The following is a 20,570-nucleotide window of genomic DNA, read 5'->3' on the forward strand; positions in this document are numbered from 1 at the left end:
TTTAAATGCCAGATGATTTTATTAAAACTACAACGAATCAATATTTACTCTTAACGATAATGCTTTAATATCGCCGATAGATTTGCTTATCTTTTATTAATTTTAACAACGAAGGATACATAACCTAAGAATTTGGTGTAACTTTGAATACCAGTAAAACTACAACGAATCAATATTTACTCTTAACGATAATGCTTTAATATCGCCGATAGATTAGCTTATCTTTTATTAATTTTAAGAACGAAGGATACATAACCTAAGAATTTGGTGTAACTTTGAATGTCAGTAAAACTACAACGACTCAATTTTTACTCTTAACGATAATGCTTTATTTCGTCGATACATTTGCTTATCTTTTATTAATTTTAAGAACTAAGGATACATAACCTAAGAATTTGGTGTAACTTTGAATGCCAGATGATTTTATTAAAATTACAACGAATCAATTTCTTGTCTTAACGGTAATGTTTTAATATCGCCAATATTTGCTTCTCTTTTATTAATTTTAATAACAAAGGAACCATAATCGAAAAATTTGGTGTAACTTTTAATGCCAGATGATTTTATTAAAACTACAATGAATCAATTTTTACTCTTAACGATAATGCTTTATTTCGTCGATACATTTGCTTATCTTTTACTAATTTTAAGAACGAAGGATACATAACCTAAGGATACATAACCATAATTTGGTGTAACTTTGAATGCCAGTAAAACTACAACGAATCCATTTTTACTCTTAACAATAATGCTTTATTTCGCCGATACATTTGCTTATCTTTTATTAATTTTAAGAACTAAGGATACATAACCTAAGAATTTGATGTAACTTTGAATGTCAGTAAAACTACAACGAATCCATTTTTACCCTTAACAATAATGCTTTAATATCGCCGATACATTTGCCTATCTTTTATTAATTTCAACAACGATGGAAACATAATCTAAAAATTTGGTGTAACTTTGAATCAGAGATGCCAGAAAGGCACCGAAGGTGCTCTCTCACATTATGTCAGATCACGCGTACGTGAGCTCGTGGAGTTTCGGACACCCGACAAGGGCAAAATGACACATGCCCTCTTTCTCGATTCTCCGAAGTTGCCCAAAGTAATTTCGGACCGCCTCGTGAGAGTCGAGATAGAAAGGCTCACATTTGCCTTCTCGCTCTTGAACAACTAATATCCTTCCTCCCGTCAACAGGTCTTCACTGGCCCCTGCTGACCGCTGCTGACCACTCCTGGAATTTCTGACAACGTATAACGATTACAACTTGCTACTGAAAGCCTCTCCCAGCCTCTGCCGACCGCTGCTGACCACTCCTGGAATTTCTGACAACGTATAACGATTACAACTGACGTCTGCCAGCCTCCGCTGGCCTCTGCTGACCGCTACTGACCACTCCTGTTACTTCTGACAACGTATAACGATTACGGCTGGCTACTGTTAGTCTTTCCCAGCCTCTGCTGGCCGCTGCTGACCACCGCTTATATTTCTGACAACCAATAACGATTACTACTGACTTCTGTTAACTTCTGTTGGTCTTTGCTGATCTCTGTCAGCGTGTGCTTGTCTCTGCTGAACTTTCCTGCCCTCTGCCGAACGCTACTGACCACTGCAGGTATTTCTGATAATCTATAACGATTAATACTTACTACTGCATGCCCCTACAAGTCTCCGTTTGCCTTTGCAGGCTTCTGCTTGCATGTGCATGCCTTTGCTGGCCTCTGCTGAACATTGCTGACCACCCCTCATGCTCCTGACATCGTATAACAATTACTACATGCTACTCTTCGCCCCTACTGATCTCTGCTTGCCACTGCATGCCTCTGCTCGTCTCTGCTGACCGCTGCTGACCACCTCTGATGCTTCTGACAACATATAACGCTTACTACTTGCTACTATTCGCCCCTGGTGATCTCTGCTTGCCACTGCTGGCCTCTGCTGACCATCGCTTATCTCTGCTGAACTTTCCTGACCTCTGCCGAACGCTACTGACCACTGCAGGTATTTCTGATAATCTATAACGATTAATACTTACTGCTGCATGCCCCTACAAGTCTCTGTTTGCCTTTGCAGGCTTCTGCTTGCATGTGCATGCCTTTGCTGGCCTCTGCTGAACTCTGCTGACCACCCCTGATGCTTCTGACATCGTATAACAATTACTACATGCTACCCTTCGCCCCTAATGATCTCTGCTTACCACTGCATGCCTTTGCTCGTCTCTGCTGACCGCTGCTGACCACCTCTGATGCTTCTGACAACATATAACGCTTACTACTTGCTACTATTCGCCCCTGGTGATCTCTGCTTGCCACTGCTGGACACTGCTGACCATCGCTTATATTTCTGACAACGTACAACGATTACTACTGACTTCTGACTGCCTCCGCTGGACTCTGCTGACCGCTACTGACCACTCCTGATACTTCCGACAACGTATAACGATTACTACTTGTTACTGCTTGCCCCTGCTGGACTCTACTTGCCTCTGCATGCCTCTGCTGGCCTCCGTTGGCCTCTGCTGACCGCTGCTGACCACCGCTTATATTTCTGACAACGTACAACGATTACTACGACTCCTGCCTTCCTCTGCTGACCTCTCCCAGCATCTCCCGATCTAAGCTGGCCTCTGCCAACATCTCCCGACGTCAGCTGACCATCGCTGACCACTGCTGACCGTTGCTGACAACTTGTGACGTGATATAATATAATATAATATGTTTATATGTATTAAACTTTTGTCTAATGTAAATCTATGACAATAAATGTTATAATTTCAAAGTATTCAATGTGTTCTCATCATTTTTTACCGTCCTCTTCCACTCCAAATCATTCTCTTACCTATAAGATGCGTACCACCTTCTTTGCAAGTCCACCAGCATTTTAGAAATGTTCTGGGCGCTTTAAAAATCCGGGTGGCCTTGACCCAATTTCGAAAGTGGGTCAAGGCCATTCGAATCTTAGAAAAATTCCGGCCGCTTCGAAAATCTGGATGGCCTTGACCCAATTTCGAAAGTGGGTCAAGGCCATTCGAAATTTCAGAAATTTTCTGGCCGACTTGGAAATCCGGATGGCCTTGACCCAATTTCGAAAGTGGGTCAAGGCCATTCGAATCTTAGAAAATTTCTGGGCGCTTCGAAAATCCGGATGGCCTTGACCTAATTTCGAAAGTGGGTCAAGGCCATTCGAAATTTCAGAAATCTTCCGGCCGACTTGGAAATCCGGATGGCCTTGACCCAATTTCGAAAGTAGGTCAAGGCCATTCGAATCTTAGAAAAATTCCGGGCGCTTTGGGAATCGGGATTTGGCCTTGACCCAGTTTCGAAAGTGGGTCAAGGTCACCGGCATTTCAGAAAACGCTCCGGGCACTTTGGAATTCCAGTTTTAAGTAGAGAAACGGTTTCTTATAACTAAGGGAACAATGGGGAGAGGAAAAGAAAGGTAAAAGTGACGAGAACACATAGAATTCTTTGAAATTATATCATTTATTGTCATAGATTTAGATTATACAAAGTTTTAATACATGTACATCATGTTAGAAGTCGTTAACAATGGTCAGCGTGGTCAGCAGGGGCCAGCGGAGGTCAGCAGAGGGATGCAGAGTCATGCAGAGACTAGCAGGGGCAAGCAGTAGCAAGTTGTAATCGTTGTACGTTGCTAGAAGCATCAGGGGTGGTCAGCAGCGGTCAGCAGAGACTAGCAGGGGCAAGCAGTAGCAAGTTGTAATCGTTGTACGTTGTCAGAAGCATCAGGAGTGGTCAGCAGAGGTCAGCAGAGGCTGGGAGATGTTGGCAGATGTTAGCAGAGGGTGGCAGTAGCCAGTAGTAATCGTTGTACGTTGCCAGAAATATAAACGGTGGTCAGGAGTAGTCAGCAGCGGTCAGCAGAGGCCAGCTTAGGCCAAGGGACGCTGGCAGAGGTTAACAGAGGAAGGCAGGAGTCGTTGTAATCGTTGTACGTTGTCAGAAATATAAGCGATGGTCAGCAGTGTCCAGCAGTGGCAAGCAGAGATCACCAGGGGCGAATAGTAGCAAGTAGTAAGCGTTATATGTTGTCAAAAGCATCAGAGGTGGTCAGCAGCGGTCATCAGAGACGAGCAAAGGCATGCAGTGGCAAGCAGAGATCATCAGGGGCGAAGAGTAGCATGTAGTAATTGTTATACGATGTCAGAAGCATGAGGGGTGGTCAGCAGAGTTCAGCAGAGGCCAGCAAAGGCATGCACTGGCAAGCAGAAAGCTGCAATGGCAAGCAGAGACTTGTAGGGGCATGCAGTAGTAAGTATTAATCGTTATAGATTATCAGAAATACCTGCAGTGGTCAGTAGCGTTCGGCAGAGGTCAGGAAAGTTCAGCAGAGATAAGCGATGGTCAGCAGAGGCATGCAGTGGCAAGCAGAGATCAGCAGGGGCGAACAGTAGCATGTAGTAATTGTTATACGATGTCAGGAGCATGAGGGGTGGTCATCAGAGTTCAGCAGAGGCCAGCAAAGGCATGCACTGGCAAGCAGAAAGCTGCAAAGGCAAGCAGAGACTTGTAGGGGCATGCAGTAGCAAGTATTAATCGTTATAGATTATCAGAAATACCTGCAGTGGTCAGTAGCGTTCGGCAGAGGTCAGGAAAGTTCAGCAGAGATAAGCGATGGTCAGCAGAGGCATGCAGAGGCAAGCAGAGATCAGCAGGGGCGAATAGTAGCATGTAGTAATTGTTATACGATGTCAGAAGCATGAGGGGTGGTCAGCAGAGTTCAGCAGAGGCCAGCAAAGGCATGCACTGGCAAGCAGAAACCTGCAAAGGCAAGCAGGGACTTGTAGGGGCATGCAGTAGTAAGTATTAATCGTTATAGATTATCAGAAATACCTGCAGTGGTCAGTAGCGTTCGGCAGAGGCCAGGAAAGTTCGGCAGAGACAAGCACACGCTGACAGAGATCAGCAAAGACCAACAGAGGTTTGCAGAAGTCAGTAAGCAATCGTTATAGGTTGTCAGAAATATAAGCGATGGTCAGCAGAGTCCAGCAGAGGCAAGCAGTAATCAGGAGCAGGCAGTAACAGTCGCTGTATGGTGTCAAAAGTTGTAGGGAGTTCTGCACTTTTGTCAGCACTGGTCATCAGAGGTCATTAGAGGCAAATAGAAACCAGGAGTAATTAGAAATAAAAAATAAAGAATTAAAAATACCTGGACAGCCGAGATTCCGAATCGTATGCCGTTTGACGTGAGGTCGGATTGCAGTTGTTCAAGAGCGGGAAGGCAAATGTGAGCCTGCCTCTTTCGATTCCCACGAGGCGGTCCGAAATTACTTCGGGCATCTTCGGAATAATCGAGAAAGACGAGAGGGAATCTGTACTCCGGATAGTACGAATCCTGTTCTTAGATGGCGATACTATACGTCGTCACCAAATCGTGGGGGGCGAGAGGGGACCATATAGATAGAGAGAGCATGTGTCAGTTTGCCTTTGTCGACTTTCCGAAACTCTACAAGCTCACGTACGTGTGATCTGGTATGTGTGAGGAGGGCACCGGGTGCTGAATCTGGCATCTCTGCTTTGAATCCCAGAAAAAATAAAATGAATCAATTTTTACTCTTAACGATGGTGTTTTAATATCGGTGATAGATTTATCTATCATTTAGTAATTTTAATAACGATGGAAATGTAACCTAAAAATTTGGTGTAACTTTGAATGCCAATAAAACTACAACGAATCAATTCTTACTCTTGACGATAATGCTTTAATATCACCGATAGATTTGCCTCTCTTTTATTAATTTTAATAAGGAAGGAAACGTAACCTAAAAATTTGGTGTAACTTTGAATGCCAGTAAAACTACAACGAATCAATTATTACTCTTGACGATAATGCTGTAATATCGTCGATTGATTTGCCTATCTTTTATTAATTTTAATAACGATGGAAACTTAACCTAAAAATTTGGTGTAACTTTGAATGCCAGTAAAACTACAACGAATCAATTCTTACTCTTGACGGTAATGCTGTAATATCGTCGATAGATTTGCCTATCTTTTCTTAATTTTAATAACGAAGGAAACATAACCTAAAAGTTTGGTGTAATTTCGAATGCCAAATTTTGAGGACGTATTGCAATTGTGATCGACGATCAGATTAAATTTTGTCAAATTGTGTAAAAGGCAGGCAGCGTTGGTTCGAAGGACCCCAACGTCTGAAAATAACCCGAACGATGGGATAGTAGCGATTGCGATTTAATCAGTGACGTCCGGCTCTCCGAAACAGCTCGATTCCCGCAACGAACAAACGCTTCAGCGGCGATCGTTTTTATTCGGGCATCGCTGTTGCCCGGCTGCCCGAGGCCGAGCAGGTGGTTCTCAGGCACGAGTTATTGCTGCAAACGATATGCGTTTCCTCGAAGGAATTAGGCACGACAATGGCTCGATTAAATTTCGTACGAACCAACGGCGGGGTCTTCCGCTCGAACGTGTCACGTAGAAAGAACGTCCCTCCAACGTTCTATCGTCCTAGAGAGATAGAGGATCTCTTCGAAACTTTATAAAACCATGCATCAACGCGTCAACTATTCGATCCAAACAGCAAAATTATCCAACAGACGAAAATTTTCATTTCGTAACCAACATAACCTAAAAATCATCTTCGGTGCAAGAATCCATTTCGATCGACAGCGATTTAACTTTTGTCCAGCTGTATTAGGTACCCTCGTTCTAACCTCGCATAGGTCCTTATGATTTCAGATAATAAAATAGACACATGTTGCATAGAAATTTTATTGCGTTTTAAATTAAACAAAACTGGTATATTTTTATTAATAAAGGTATCACATAATGTACAAACATAAAAAACATAGGAAAAGACTGTCGCATAAATCTGTATTGATACATTGATATGTTGCCAACACAAGCGAATAGATTTGTAACATTCGTTGAAGATATTACCAACTGCTTTAGGTAAATAAGACTATTGCAATATTTCGAAAAATGTCCCACCGTGCATTACGGTGCATCGAAAAGGTGGGACACTTTTAATCCCAGCGTGCCCCGGAAGAGTTAACGAGCGAACGGGTCTAAGGCGAGCGTTCAATTTCCGCGCAGGCTGTATCGGCATCGATCAACATCTTTCACGGGCGAGGTCGGGGCAGACGCGATCCTTCGTTTTCATTTACCCATCCTGGGGTGACTTGTGTTTTCGTGAAAATCTCCTGGGCTTTCCCATCGATTTTCGTCCGGGGGCCTCCGCAGCTACCTGCGCTCGGAGGAAATTGGAGGGCGGCGAACGACGAATTAAAACGGAGTGGAGCAACGAACCGAACCGACCCGATATTCCCCCCCTGTACAGCCTCCTCCTCCTCCCCCCGAAACCCGGCACGGTTCCCGCGCGGAACCTTTTTCCACGCGACCGTAAGACGATCCTCGGCACCGCCAGATGGTCGCGAACCGACAACCGACCGCGCGCCGCTGAAACGGAACGCCGTCGAACAAAGGGACGCCCGCGCTGCGCACGACGCAGCCTCCGCTCCTCTAATCGTGCCCGGCACCGCCGCCGATAATCACTCGATAAATGACCCGTTCATTATGGAAGTCGTGTGAGTCGGACTTTTTATCTTTTTACGCGCGGACTTTCTACCCGGCGACGTTCGACGAGTCGCGGAAAAGAAGCGACTTCGTCTGCTGGAAAATTAATGACAAAATTTTAACGAAATTATCAAACGATCGAGACAATCGATAGATAACCCCCTCCCCTGAGGTACGATCAAGAAGGTGAATGAAAACGATACTAGAGAGAGAGAGACATGTGGTACAGTGCAATATTATTATAACAAACTTGCGTCTAATGTTTTTAGGATTTTAGGAGTCGAAAATTACGGGTCACAACGGACCCAGTATCGCGGAGGCGAACGATTAAAATGGTAGTCCACGACGCGCCACGCACCGCGGCCTGATACACGCCAGCGGTTGCTATCGATTATAGATAATCGACCGGTCTCTCCGCCAATCTCCGATTCGTAGCTCGAGGGGTAGAGCCGGCGGCGACGGTTAGGGGAAAGGAAAGGCGACGGGCGGAGAGAGCGGGCGAACGCTGGAGGAACCCGTGACAGACGGCGGACGGAACGGCGCGGCGCGGGCGGGGTGCAGGGTAGAGAGAGAGGGGGGGGGCATCGAGGGACGGGAAAGGGGGTTGGGTCGGTTGGCTAACGGCGTCGCGGGGCACAGCGGGGCGAAGGAAGGAGAGAGAGAGAGGAGGGACACGGCGATAGCTGAAAACGCGCGGCGTGAGTCGCGAGAACTCGAGGAGGGACTTAACGAACGAGCGGACCGAGAACCGACCTCGGGAGTCGGGAGTTAACGCTCGAGGGGTCGTTAATTTTCCGATCGTGCCCTTCCCGTCAGAGGCTGCAGGCTCTCACGAACGGCGAGGGCCACGTAGAGAGACGGGCAGAAAAGGCATGCGCGCTGGAAACAGCGCCGGCCACACGCCGCCGTCGGCAGGTAACGCCGCCGAAAGGACGCACCGAAGAATTCGCGCGGTCACGATTAGGAATGTAAAGGTCGCTTCGTGGAAAAAGAATTCGAGGTCTGCGCGGCTCCTAACCTGAGATGGTGGGTGGGTGAAGGGAACAGGGGGGAGGAGGGGAATTGTGGCGAACGTCGTCGACTGCTCGACCGCCGTTAGATGCCCGCCGGTTCGCGTTGAATTTCGATAAACGCGTCGATCGTGTATCCCCCCACCTTCGCCCCCCCTGCCCCGTTGCCGTCTCGTCGTTCCAAACGGGGACGCTTCGCGGCGCTTCCTGTTTCATTTGGCGTTTTATTAGTTTTTCGAACGCGCGCTCGCGCCCGCTGTTTGCGTTGTTTCCGACCTCCCCTCCGGCCCCTCCCGTCCTTCACGCCTCCACGGAACGTGGGATCGAGAGAATCGCTCTTACTGTCACGGTTCGGTGACGCGGGAGAACGAAAACAGATGATTTTCGCGGACGTCGAAAATAAGCGGGCATCGCGACTCGAACGACTGGATCGATCTTCGTAAATAACGAGCATCGCCGTAGAAGCGGGGGATATACCGATCCTCGAAAGAGGGTGTAATCGTTTCGAGGCCCTTTTTACGGCACTCGTGGACGACAGGTCGGACACTTGTTCGAGCTCGGTCATATTATTTTTGTTTGCCGAATCACCCTCGACGTTATGTCCGCTCCACGCGGGTCACCCTGTAAATAAACATAAAGGGACAAGCTCCCCCGCAAACACCAACGGCGCGATTAAGTCGATCCGTACGATTGCTCGATTAATTTCCTCCGTGATTCGTCCCGCTTAGCTCGAATATTCGATTTTACTAAAATCTCGGGAAATCTGATTCTCGACGGCGCTGGATCCGCTCGCTGCGTTTCGCGTCTCCAGACAGATGAACACAGGAATTATACGCGTCTAGATATACCATCGAGGCGTTTGAAATTGATCGCGGCGTCTAGTTTGAAATTGATACCCTTGTATCGAACCATTCCAAGGAATCTCTTCATACGATTCAAGACTTCCCGAGACAAACAGCCATCGCCTCGATACCTATCAATTACATCAAACTGGATACCTTAATTGCGTCGACAACTCGACTGCACGAATAAGATTGCAACTTTGTCCGTTGACTGTTCGAACGAAGTAGGTTCGGGAAAATAAAAACTTGGGTGCGATTTTCGTCGTGTCTTTTCGCGAATCGTAGACAACGTCCATCGTAACCACGGTGCCTGAGGCTGGCGAGCAACTACCTGTCGTGTGCTCCAGAGACGTTATATTTAACTCGCGCAGACTCTCGCGCGAGGATCCTCTTCGAGCGTATTTTTTCCTCTCGGCTCGGGCCAGCCTATCCGTGCCGCGGCGCGACTCGACGCTTCTAATTTTAGAACTTTTTGAATTATGTAATACGCGTGTACCCGGAGATGTTGCATGTACCGTTGACCGGAGCAACGATCCGTAGAATTGTAATCGTAGATCTTCCCGCAAGCCACCGTCCGACAGATGTCACCAGAACGTTTACGATTTTGGGCGCTGCGTGATATTGCTCCTTCACTTCTGATTAAATCCGCGTCCCTGATTTCATGAATGAAGACACCCAACGAGACTGGACTGCACTCCATTTCCTATAAACACAGCAAACGAACATCATTAGAACAATTGAAAAAGTTCGATCTTATTAAGATTTAGAACTTGCTTCCAATAAATCGACGAGTCCCCTAGCAGGCCCCCTCCTTTCCTTTTCTGTCCTCCAACGATTCTCACGAGCAGATACCACACCGAAGCGATGCAACGCCACACGACGAACGCTAATCTTCGGGGAAAAGCGGTTTGCCAAGTTGTTTTCCCTCCAACGTGACGAGCCACGTTACCCGAAGATACGCATTTTCCCGTTCGGTTCGACTAATTTCATTTGCACCGTGATTCACCTAACGACGCTCAAAACGCGACTCCCCCGACTCGGCGAATAGAAACGGACAAAGGAGAAACGACGCCAATCCTCCCTTATGCCGATTACGTAACGCCGTCGAGAGTGTCCTTCTCGATTTACGTCGGGGCGCGTCCTTTCTTTCCCCGGCTCGGCGACTCCGACGCCGCTCTCGCCCTTGCGTTCGAGTCGCTCGCGATAAAACGACGCGGACGAAATAGCCAGAGCGTCGACGAGGACTCCGGGATTTGAATTATTGATTCCCAGGGATATTCGAACGAAAACCCACTCTTTCGCACACGGAGGAGGACCGGAGAAATTCTCATTTATGGAACGCCGAGAGCAAGGAAAAATCCGCCTAAAGATCGATTTATATATTATCCGCTCGGCCACGAAATGCTTCGAGTCGAACACGAACGTTTAGTGTCCGTGGCGCTGCTTATCCAGAAGACGAGAAGCGTATATACAGGGTATTCGGCAAACTCTGGGAAAAATTTTAATGGGGGAATCTAGAAGTCAAAATAACTCGAAAATCAAGAATATCAATTTCTTCATTGAGGCTTCCTTAAAAAGTTACTAACGTTTAAAGTTCCGACTCTATTGAATGTTTTTCTCGAAAATGCGCAAGATTTCGGGGATATGTGTAATGACCAAAAATGATTGCAATTGCCCCCCACAGCTAACAATATTTTTTTCAGAACGATTTGAGATATTTTAATTTCGTCGAAAAATTTCACTCCTCGAATTTTTTTCTACAAAGTGGATAGGATTTCGAGGGTATGTCTATTCACCAAAAATGATTGCAATTGCCCCCCACAGCTAACAATATTTTTTTCAGAACGATTTCAGATATTTTAATTTCGTCGAAAAATTTCACTCCTCGAATTTTTTTCTCGAAAGTGGGTAGGATTTCGAGGGTATGACTAATGACCAAAAATGATCGCAATTGACCCCCGCAACCGAAAATAATTTTTCCAGAACGATTAGAAATTTTTGAATTTAATTGTTAATAACTTTTTAACGAAGCCTCCATCAACAAATTGGCAGTCTTGATTTTGGCCTCCAGAATCCTCCATTAAAATTTTTCTGAGAGGTCGGTCGAACGCTTGCGAGAGAGGCAAGCTTGTGGCCATCTGGGGACGAGTACAGGAGGTGAGGCCATGGTGTCTACCGCCGGTTCACTTTTTACAATTATTCTTAGAGACTGCACGATTATTATAAAATGTTTCGCGAGTTAATTACGGAGGAGGTTAGACACGAGCAACGCGGACGAATCCAGCGTCGGGAATATTGAAAAAAATATATATACGTGGAAGAGTTGGATGGAGGGAAAGAAAAAATCTTTTTTATCACGATTACGCTTCCGGAAGCCAGTGTTCATCGACCTTAAAACGCCCAACCCCACGGGACGGAGGATTTCCAGCGTCTAAAAGGGAAGCGCGCGCCGAGCGGAAATACGGTCTCCAGCGGGAGGGCACGTCGAAGGGAAGAAATTCGCGCGCGCTGCTCGGGCCGAAACGAGGCGGTAGCAGGTGCGGCCGTTAAGTCGACGACGAAGAAAACGGAGGTGGAAGGCACGCAGCGTCGGGTGTTTCTCGGAAGGATCGAAAAGGGAGAGAAGGGCCGAAGGGGGGAGACGAGGATGGTCGAGGTTCGGTGTCGCTTGGACGTCTTGCACACGGAGGACATTGCGGGATCGGGCATCCGCGCGTCTACTCGCCTTCCGCCAGACCAGACCGACCGTGAGCCCAAGGGGTCGTCGTTAATTATTCGAGATTATAGGGAAAACCCTGCAATAAAAAGTTCCTCTCGACGACGTCGATGGAGGCGACGGTGTGGCCTAGCCGCCGACAAACAAACGCTCCTACGCGCTCGCGACTATGCGGGCACCGGATCGATCGAGGGCCCCCAGTCCCTTCTTCGCGAACGCCACCGGCCATCTTTATCCTCGAACATGGCTGTCGGATCGACCCAACTGACCCTGGGTCGCTCGACATACCGGCCGTCTCAGAATTACGCGACGATCGACACTATCGATAATAATTTAGAAATTATTTTACACCACACCCTAAACCACGCTGGTCCCCGTGTACGGAGGCGAGCTGTCTCGGAGGTAGCAGCGATCAAATTTCCATTGCCTTCGGGATCCAACCGCGACATCTTCTCAAGGGGCAGTATTTCCGTCTTGACTAACTTGATTTGTATTTCGATTTATCCAACAACGTCTCGCTCGACCCGTTCCACGGTCACCTACCGATCTTCTAGCCCGCCCCCGCGAGTCGTGGCTCGTTCGCGAGAATTATCGCGTATATTTATTTTATTTATTTACGAGCATGCTCGAGAGGTTAAAAGTAGGGCAATTATCTTTAACCCCTCGAGCCCGACGCCGGTGCAGCGCAACGACCCGCGAACCTCCCCCGACGTTACGCGTCTCGCAACATGTACTTTTTCGACTCGCGAATATCGAACCGTATCGTCCGAAGACGGATATTTATAGTTTTTCGACGTTTCTCCTCTCGCTGTTTGCGAAAATAACGGGGAAAAAGGAATTCTTTTTTTTAACGAGCCGCATCGTGCGTCGATCGAGACTGAAAGTCGCGTCGCGCTCGAGGGGTTGGAACCCTCAACGACGGCCTCCATGCATCGTATGACTCCCTACGTGTATAAATAACTATTTTTATCCGCCGTTGTTGTAAGGTTACAGTCGCCCGTGATTGAGCCAATGTGGTATCCAAACAAAATTTAGTAATATTATTTCTACCGAAGATTAATAAATATGAAAATTAAACACACGGCTCATCGACAATGTTCTCTACGGAGAAGACTTACACTGTTGAGACTGACAAGGATCGTCTGGCTTCGATTTTGATGAAACTTCGTACACTTATAGAGCAGCCAAAACTAATCGACACGTATTTTTTTTTAGCTCCGGTAACTCGTGTTTAAGGGGTGAGACCACCCCTTGAAGTTTTGGCTCGAAACGGCTATCTCGAAAACGGAAAGACATACGAAAGAATTGTTAATGGTCGAGGTTAATGGTTTCTTATGTACAATAACATGGTGTTAATAAATTTTTTTCGTGATAAATAAATTGTATTTTGTTAAATTTATTAACACCATGTTATTGTACATAAGAAACCATTAACCTCGTCCATGAACAATTTCTTCGTATGTCTTTCCGTTTTCGAGATAGCCGTTTCGAGCCAAAACTTCAAGGGGTGGTTTCACCCCTTAAACTCGAGTTACCGGAGCTAAAAAAAAAATACGTGTCGATTATTTTTGGCTGCTTTACAAGTGTACGAAGTTTCATAAAAATCGAAGCGAACGAATCGACCGTACGCGGAGATTCCTTGCGAGTCTCGTCTTCGATACGGCTGCATCCGACGATGCACGCCATCCATTTTCTCTCGATGCTCTGTTCGCGCGCGCAATCGCGTTCGCCAATTATTAGACGGATGAGGATTTCCTGGTTCGTCGACGAGTTAATTTACATCGTCCGTGCGGTTTTTATTCCCGTAACGATAAGCGATAGGTTCTCGCCGACACGAGGTACGCACCGACGTACGCCGCGCGAGATTAATTGGAATTCCAGAACGGCCGGAGCTTCCGAAAGGTCGGAAGGGAGTCGGTAAACGATCGTAAAGTCGCAAGGTCGTGTTTACAGACGCATGTGCGTGAATAACCTACAGGATTGGTAGGACGGACGGACGGACGGCCGTAATACGAGCGCCCGCGCGCTCCATCGAGCAAGGGCCTCCCGTTCCCTCCTACATCGAAGGGCGCCAAATTTTATTGCCTCGCGGCTATTGTCGCGTCACGAATTCATTATTCCGCTCCCGGTTCTTTTTGCTCCTTTAATTAACCGACGAATCCGGCCGACGAGGCGAGCAGCGACGCGCGAAATATCGAGATACGTTTCGAAACGCCTCCCGTCGCAGAACTGAAAGAGTTCGGACGAGGGGAGGGGCGGAGAGGGGAAACGCGTTCCAGTTTCACCGAGGCGAAAGACGCGTCGAGACGAGAGTTCCTCCTCCCTTCGGACGGCGACGCGGAAGCGGAAGCGGCGCGCGAATACCCCCCCGGAGCGAGAGACAGAAAGAGAGAAAGAGAAAGAGAGCCGTAAGCGACCGTCGTGATCGTTTCTCTTCGGTACGGTGTTCCTCGCGACTGGATTTTTGGGGGGGAGCCGGGGAATATTCAGGTACCCCGGTGTACACCGTGACGCTTCGATAAACAGCGTAAATAATCCTTCCGCGCAAAAATGATCCCGAAGTAATTAAGGCGGTCCGGTGCGCGAAGCCCGACCGAACCCCAGGTAGAAAAGTGCCGCAAACAAGACGAGAGACGGCCTCGTACGCGATTCCACGGTCGAGCCGTTTAATGCTGGTCGGTGGGAGCGGCGCGAACCGACCGAAGAAAGAGAGAACGTTAGAGAACGCTTGGAACGGCAGGTGAGGTGGGGGGGGGGGGCACCCGTGAATGCGCGCGCCGCAGTTTTTCGGCGGAACGGAAATCCTTTGAAAATCTTTTGCAACGGATCGCGGCACGAAAAGAGAACCGTCCCCGTTTGGGTGTGTTGCGTCGCGTAACGCGCGCGTCGGGACGCCCGTCGGTGTACACAACCGAGAGAGGCAAATTAAAGCAGGCCAGCGAGCGGAAAAATCCACGAAGGCCGCTTAATCGAATCGTGGCCGGAGTAACAGGAAAAAGAAAGCTCGCGCGGCGCAGATAAACTCGGCGTGGCGGCGCGTATCTGCAATTCCTGGGCATCGTCGTCGATCCGTCGTCGGCGGTCGCGCGTATCGTCGTCGTCCGGCGACAGCGGCGACGGGATACGCATCGAGACAGTCTCCCCTCCCCCCCCTGACTCCCTTGGCCGCCGCGGCGATAGCGAGCGGAGCGTAGCGGGAACGGGAGAGGAAAGGGGGAACCGGGTAGAGGTCCGCGGTCGCGCGAGAAGCGAGTCCGGGAGGCGCGAGGAATGTATCTAGATAAAAGGCAGCGCGAGTTTATCTCGGCGGGCGCCTCGCGCTCGCGTGCAAGCGCGTACCAGAGCCCAGCCACGGGCAAAATTTTATTCGAACGATAGATCCAATAAAAATTACCTTTATTTTGAGAAAAAACGTGTCAATTTTAGTGAACGTCTTGAAAATTGTATAGGTATTTCGAAATGGTACACGGAAAAATTGCGAGGTACTGAGATGCACCAGTCAACAGGACAAACTAACGTACCTGAAATTGTATCGTATTAAAATCGGTATGTTTTCACATTCGCGGCGTATTCGCAAACAGAATTAAATAGTATTTGCACCTGGGCGGCCAGCAATTCGGGAAGGGTTCCCGAGTACGAACGATTCTCTAAACCGTTCTCGAACGATCGATATTTTCATTTGGTCGCGTAAATTCCTGAAATTAGCCACCGTGCGACGCGGAGTGAAAAAAACTGTACGTCGAAGTCCGAGGCATGAGCGTGTGCACGCGCTCGCGAGTCGTAAGTCGCGGCTGGTGGGTCGGTGTGCCCGCAATACGCGCGCTTCCAACACAAAGAGACAGCTGGTCCGCGGAGAGCGGGAAGAGCGAGAGACGGCCGCCGACACGGAGGGCCAGAAGGAGAAAAAAGAAGGGAACGAGAGAGGCCTCCGTCGTCTGCCGCGAGTACCGTTACGCGGGGACGGGGCTCTCTCGTGTACGCGGGGTACAATGGACCGAACGAGCCGGCTCGAAGTCTTCTTAATTTTCTCCTTGGTGCGCCCGGCCGGCGGCCGCGTCGAGTCGCGCGAGACGAACGGAAAGAGAGAACGGGGCAGAAAGTCGAGGCGCAAACAGAGAGAGAGACGAAGCGAGAGAACGAAACCCGTAGACGCGGCCGGCGAGCGGAGGGCCGACAAAGAGAGAAAGATAGAGAGGGAACGACGCCTCTGTCGTCCCGGTCGGCGACGGGCATCGAGGCGGGCTTTAATTAGCACGGGATTTCGGCGAACGAACGGACGGCCAGCGTCGGAGCCTCGTCGTGGACGAGCGAGCGGAGGTTTTCCGTGGTAGTAACGACGCGCAGCCGGCGCGGGAGAGAGACGAGACGAGAAAAAGTGATCGCGGGCGCGACGGAGATGCCCGATCGAGGACGACCGTGCGTCCGACAGAGACGAAGATAAACGAACAAAGGAGAGAGAGAGAGAGAGAGAGAGAGAGGGCACCGTGAAGAGCCGTGAGTCGCCGCCGCGTGTTCCGAAGAGACGAGGGCAATGGGCAGAGAGAGACGGATGTATAGCTAGCGCGAGAGGGTGGCAGAGAGAGGGATGGGGTAGGACGGCTAGGAAAAAAAAGAAGAACGATCGGGAGAAACAAAGAGAGGGAAGGTTGACGGCTAGGGAGAAGGGCAAACGAAGGATGTGGGAGCTAGAGGTGGCTGTCGGGCTAGTAGGGTGAGCGGAAGGGCGGCGAGGGGTGCAGAGGTGGTCGAGTCGGGCGTGAGCGATGAGGGGGCGGCAGAACAGCGGCGCTCGAGGGCGAGCGAAGGGCGGCGCGGCTGAGTTGGGTCGCGAAGGGACGCGCGCGCGGCCGGCTAAATAACGGCCTGCCCTATCCTCCTTCTCCACCCACTCGTACCCACCCCTCGCAGCTCCGCGCCGAGCCGAGCCGCGCCACCTACCCTCGGCCACCCTCTTCTTCGACCTCCCTCTGCCCACCCTCGATCTACAGTTCTGCCTCGCACCTCGACGACGAGGGGGTCGGCGAGGGTGTACCGGGGCTGACGCCGGAGATCGGTACATCGAGGGGGCGGAGGGACGACGGGGGACGGGGGACGGGGGACGGGGGATGGTTAACGTTCCGCACCTCTTGCCGCCGTGTTTTCGGGCTTACGTACGCGTTACGTCCACGTAAGCGCGGTTCTATCCGCAATGTCCTTCTCCCTTTACTCTGCTTTCCTATCTATCCTTCGGTCTCTTTTCCTCTCGAACCTTCTACCCGACCTACGTGCTGCACGTGGACACGACCGTGCGCGTCTTGTACACGTACATCTATACGTACACACATCCTGTTCTACCAAGCGCGCTTCAACGTTTCTTCCCTCCTCTCTTCCAACGGGTTGGTTATTAAACGAGAAAACGAGACCGCGGTTGCGAGAGAGACCTTCGTGGCCGTCGGTTCGCGGGGTCCTCCGCTCGCGGATTCTCTGGCACGGTTCGATATACCAGAGGTTATTTAGACCCCGCCGCGTTTAACGGCCACCGCTTGCGAAGTAACGTTGCATCGCGGAGACCGCGAGTCCTCGACGCGACCGCGATCTCATCGACGATTTTTTCAAGCCGAAATCCCACGCTTACTACATTATCGTTTCGCGTAACCTCGCAACGCGAATACAGCTTTGTACTGCTTTGTTTTACGAAATGGTCGATTGAATAATATCAGGTAGATAAACAGGCACGAAGCTTCCATTAAAGGGTTAAGTTCGTCGTACGAAGTCACTTCTGACGAGTAAACTTGTTGTTCTAAAGTTTCCCACGCGTAAAAATCAAGTGGTGTAATGTTGTTTCCAACTCTGACATAAAGCGTTTACTCGCAAACTTTGCGTAACGTTTCCTTCCCCTTCTGACACGGCAATATACGTTTCGTAATGCAATTTCCAACGACACTGTCTACGCGCGTACTTTTGACTTTTAGGTCGGGTAACCTGCCCTCCGTATGACTTGGGTTCTCTCGAGTTACTCTAACCCCATCTCGGTTAACCAGGTTAGGGTTAGGGTTTGAAACCGGTTAGAATTCCTGCTGCACGGTCCACCGTCCGAGGGTTAAGTGCGTCGAAAATCGAAAACGGCGGCAATTAGCGACTATCGCGGCACGACGATAGCGTCGGGGGCACGCCCCGTATCTCGAGATAGGTTCTTTGCACGCGGGAAGATATTTCTCACGGAATCGCGTTCAGCGGAGGCCCCGTAAACGACGTGAAAAATTCATCCTGGCGAGGGAGAGGAAAAAAAAAACACGAGACGAAGAGACGCGAGGAAGGAGACTATAAATACAACGTTACGCTGTCCGTCGGTTTATCTGCGTCAACAAGCGCTAACGCCACCGTGTTTTCAGGCTTACGTGCACGATATACGCGTTTATACGTGGGCGCGCATTTCCCTTCCCTCTTATCCCTCGTATCGCTCGCGTAAGTCCCGCGTCGTCCCCTCGGTCGTTCTCCCCTCGCCCCCTTCTGACGCCGCGAGTCGAACATCTCGGTTATTAAAACGGGAACGCGCGGGACGCGACGGTAATGGAAATTCCGACTTTCGAGGCGCCGCGAGGGGACGGCGCGACATTTTTTTCGGTCGATCGACGAAATTCAAGAGCCCCGAAACTTTCTCGGCGCGATCGTCGTCGTCGTCGTCGTCGTCGTCGTCGTGAACGCGCGGCGGAGCCAGTGACCTTGCGGGACCTTCCGCCGGTTCCTTGCGCGGTTCGACGTCGCGTAGAGCTGTTGACATTGAATCGTTGGCGGGAAACGCTTTCGATATAATACACAGCCGCGCGGCGCACGTGGAGGAGGGAAACTTGTGTACAATGAAGCACGCCGGTGGAAACGCCGGTATAACAAACGAGACTCCCCCTCCCTCCGTGCACTCGTCCTCCTCCTCCTCCTCCTCCGCCTACTGCCCCCGACCCAGCTGAGCGGCGTGGTTCAGTTTGTACATTCGTATATGTCTTCCAACGGCGCTCTTTCTCTCGCGCGTTCGGGGTCTCTTTCTCTTTCCCGGTTCTCCGCACACCTACGTGCCCGCGTGCATATAGACAACTATATACATAACTCGGGGTATAACTCGGTCTCGAGTTCTCGAGGTGTTTCTGTTTTACCTACCGCCGACTCGTAAACGCAGTTTAAGCGACTTCCAGGCGGCAGTCAGCGCCGCTCTCACATTACGGAAGCGAAGTTTTCAAGTTCCGCGACACTGACCCAGTTTATTCTCTTCTCCCACCTCCGCCGTGCCCCTCACCCCCTTTACTCCTACTCTCTTGCTCTACTCTGCTGCCTTTTCATCCTCTCTCCCTCCTAATACTTCCAGTCTGCCGGTAGTTACAGTTTCCCGCAGGTAGTAGGAATGTACGTCCGAATGCACCGTGCTTCGAGTGCGCTCTCGCTCTCGTAGCTCCGCTCGAGAGTTGGGATCATTTCACGCGCGCTGCTCGATCATCGCTCTCGGGCTCTAAAGAACCGGATGCTCGCCTGCCTGTTCGTTCATTCGATCGCCCCGTTCGATCTTTCCTTCGTCGCGCGCGACTCGTTCCGCGCTAAAAAAGTGGACGCTATATTTTTCTCTCGCACCTCCCCCCCACCAAAGGCCTAGGCTCCTTCGACGCGTCCGCGTCTGGACTTGGCGCTTCGACCGGAATAACGAAGCCATTTAATTATGGAAATCATCGAGAACGAACGCGTAAAATTGCTCGTTAACAAACCGAATAATTACGACTACTCTCTGTTGCGGAGACAAGACAAAAAATTTGTAATTTTCCAAAATAATCGTGATCGGTTTACGCGTTCTAAACTTTTTCCAACGTTACAATTAACAGAAAGAAAGGTAATCGTTATTGCAGGAGCACGAAAAATATTCCCCCTTTGAGGTTAACCGGCTACCACGAACGACTGTTTAATCGACTAACCGTTGGGTATAAATCATTGCAGCGAATTCCCGTCTAACACACTGCCCTCGTGTATCGCTGCCAGGTTTTTTCTGAACCGTGCGTACATATCGATGAGTTGACACGCGTCGACCGATTAACAGGTTAATTCGTACTCCGGGTACTGTTGACCCTAATACCACCGTTAGCGGCGCTAATGTCGCTCGACCGAAAGTACGCCGTTTCGCGTCTCGCGGGCGCCGTGGTCCCTCCGTTCGCGGCCTCTCAGGTTCCCTTCGTTTTCAGAATACGCGGTCGGCCTCGTTTCCGAAATACGTACACCAGACGCGTAGCGTCCACCGGGCCGCGCCGTTTCCAGCCGATCGCAAACGAAAGCCATAAAAGCCGTTGCCAAATCGTCGTAGCTCGACCGTCCGTGTTCTCCTCGGCTCCCCTTCGTCGTCTCGTCACGTTCTCGCCTCCCTCCCTCTCTTTTTCTCGCGTTTTCCTTCTGCCTCCGACCACTCTGTCCGCGTTCCTCGCCCCCTCTCGCTCCG

At 49.8% G+C, this 20,570-nt stretch overlaps 1 protein-coding gene and 1 long non-coding RNA gene across 2 annotated transcripts in view; one reads left to right on the top strand and one right to left on the bottom strand.

The window, feature by feature from the left end:
- Positions 1–20,570, top strand: part of LOC143349885 (dynein regulatory complex subunit 7-like) — a 152,589-nt gene that overhangs the window by 39,809 nt on the left and 92,210 nt on the right. The gene's annotated exons all lie outside the window — the stretch shown is intronic.
- Positions 6,755–20,570, bottom strand: part of LOC143349924 (uncharacterized) — a 71,087-nt gene continuing 57,271 nt past the window's right edge. Inside the window, exon 4 of the long non-coding RNA XR_013081032.1 lies at positions 6,755–10,111. This is a non-coding gene — a long non-coding RNA (uncharacterized LOC143349924). The remainder of the gene's footprint in view (positions 10,112–20,570) is intronic.

Source organism: Colletes latitarsis, chromosome 14, assembly GCF_051014445.1.
Source record: "Colletes latitarsis isolate SP2378_abdomen chromosome 14, iyColLati1, whole genome shotgun sequence".
NCBI classification, from domain to species: Eukaryota; Metazoa; Arthropoda; class Insecta; order Hymenoptera; family Colletidae; genus Colletes; species Colletes latitarsis.